This window comes from Wasmannia auropunctata, unplaced genomic scaffold, assembly GCF_000956235.1.
Source record: "Wasmannia auropunctata unplaced genomic scaffold, wasmannia.A_1.0 LD336101.1, whole genome shotgun sequence".
NCBI lineage: Eukaryota > Metazoa > Arthropoda > Insecta > Hymenoptera > Formicidae > Wasmannia > Wasmannia auropunctata.
Window position 1 is genome coordinate 183620 of NW_012026789.1, and position 2625 is coordinate 186244.

At 47.6% G+C, this 2625-nt stretch overlaps 1 long non-coding RNA gene across 1 annotated transcript; it reads left to right on the forward strand.

The window, feature by feature from the left end:
- The first annotated feature begins 1938 nt into the window (after nt 1–1938).
- On the forward strand, nt 1939–2428 carry LOC105458059. The gene is made up of 2 exons (XR_975479.1): nt 1939–2036; nt 2334–2428. It is a non-coding gene; the product is annotated as an uncharacterized LOC105458059 (long non-coding RNA).
- Nucleotides 2429–2625: the final 197 nt, after the last annotated feature.

A 2625-nucleotide genomic window follows, 5' to 3' on the forward strand; every position in this document is an offset into this window, starting at 1 on the left:
GCCTCCTTATCGTGCGACACATGAGGCCGGCATCTGAAAGAGGCCGAAGGGTGGTTCATGAGAGAGAGAAAGAGAGAAAGAAACAGCGAGACTTTCGTGAATTATCATTTTTTTCTTCTTATTATGTTAAGTCTACAACTTCTACAGGGTCGGTCGCGGATGGCCTTGGGCGGCGCGCGTACACCCCCAGAGGGGCGGGCCTGGTTTGCTTCCGCAATGGGGCCTGAGGGCTCGGGGTAACCACTGCGACGGATCGCGGCGCGGATCTCTTGGGGCGCGATTCGACGAGGGGTTGGTTATCAACCGGTCGACGAGGATGGGCCACTCGGATCTTCGTCGGAAGCGCGCTCTTCGAGGTCCAGGCTAACCGGCGCTCCAGGGGAAATATTACGTCCGCGCGAATAGTCGGCTTCTTGCCTGGTGGTCTGGACGAAGTGGAGGGGATGATATTAAACACCAGCGGGTCGAACTGGCGGGGCTTGAAAAGCTCTTTCGCGAACTTCCTTAATTGGGATGCTCGACCCGCTCTTTTTCCCCGATGGCCTATTTTCCGCGTCCTATTGGGAAGCCCGTGATTAATATGATTGCCTTCATGTTGAATATCGGCGCGTTATAGTAGTAGTAGGCGTTTTAGTGTTTTGAGACGCGAAACCTTAGAGTGTATATGCGACTGACAATGCGGTGTGTGTGTATGTGTACGAACGATTGTTGATAGAGGAGAAACCGAATCTGGGAAAATTGGTTCGACCGTTCCCTTTCAAGGAGAAGTGCGAGTCGCTCGACTCTACCGAGCGCGCACCCCAAAAAAGGAATAGCAAGGGGAAATGGGAGTCGCTCGACGTAACCTAGCGCGCACCCCAGATAAGGTATAGTAGTGGTGAATGGGAGTCGCTCGACTTAACCGAGCGCGCACCTCAAAGACGGTACAGTAATGGAGGTGGGAGTCGCTCGACGCTACCGAGCGCGCATCCCAAAGACGGTACAGTAATGGAGAGTGGGAGTCGCTCGACGCTGTCGAGCGCGCACCCCAGATAAGGTATAGTGATGGTGAATGGGAGTTGCTCGACTCTACCGAGCGCGCACCTCAGATAAGGTATAGTAGAAAACTAACTAATGCAATCCGAACACACACACGCGCGCCGGTATCGCGAATACACTTGTTATATGAAAAAAGGAAAGAAATGAAAAAGAGAAGAAATATATTTCACTTTTTATTGGTCGGCGTACAACAATTCTCGCCGATTCGCACTCTCGGAGACCGCAACGTTGAAAGCACCCTGCAACACACACGGCTTAGCGAGACCCGACTTTCGAAAGCCTTATCTAGATGAAGAGTAAAGTTTACCCGTTTTTAACTCTGGCCCTTTTGGCACAGGACAATTATCGAAATTCCTATATAGAATGATCTAGCTTTCGAAAATCGAATGACAACCGGGCTCCGAAATCGTCTCAATTTATACCCCTGATTTCGATGGTAGAGAGGATATTTTCGTCGCTCGTCTCTGAAAATTTATTTCGCACAAACACTTCGCGGAATCTTAACAATAGTTATTATTTGAACATCGTAGTTAATAAGAATAAGAATAATTGGAATTGTAAGTCTGAATTAATAGCTACTAATTGAGAATAAAGGAACTTGTTTGTCAGCGGTCACGCGCATCTTGAATGGCTCGAGCGCGCGCCCCTGTGGTTCGCTGGCACTCGAGCAGTCAAGAACGGCGTGCCACTAATCTGATAACGAAGTGAAATTGATAAATACATAAAATATTTTGGTTTTATGCATGCCGGACGTAACAGAGAAAAGGACACAATGTATATATAGTAGGGTGTGACAAAGACGCATTCAAATCAGTCGTAGTATCTTAGCAGCATCAAACATTTAATTCTTCACAGTTGGCAAGCCTAGGTTGTCGCGTCCTGCGGTGGGCGGGATTGTTGGACAAAAGTGTCAGAACGCGGACAAATAGATTTAGGAATATTTGACTCTGGAAGTTGGGAGTTAGGGAATTATTCGCTAGGGGAAGTGACTTCTAGAGGCAGTGATGGGAGCTGGCAAGAATTATCTCGCGCATGCGCATTGAGCCAACGCTGCGCAGGCTCACTAACGCATATATTTTATGGTACTATGAGGTACCTGGGGTACCTGAAAAAGATGTAAAGGAAGATGTAGGAAAAAAAGGAAGTTTTATTAACTAATCAACCTTCCTCCCTTGTGCGCACCCATTTTGCGCTTTAAATTCGTCATTGGATCGAGCTGCCTACGTCACTTTATGCATGCGCACGAGAGTCCCTAGCATGGGGAAATTCTTGCCAGTTCCCATCACTGTCTAGAGGTCGAAATAGTCCTGGGAAATGCAGACGACAGAAGCTGCTTCATCTAAATGAGGAGTTGCCTCGGAATAGGTTAGGTATTTAGCAAAGTCTTCGCGGAAAAGTTTGCAAATAGAACAGTGGTTTTATTAATGATAATCTTGTGAGATACAAATATGGGAGACTTCTCTGTTTAAGTAGGGAAGGTTTAATGGACTCCCATTGTGTTTGAACTTAACAAAATCTCGCAGGACCAGCGGACAAACGGGGCAATCGGTTGCAGCACGCAACTGGGTGATCACTCGATCACATACG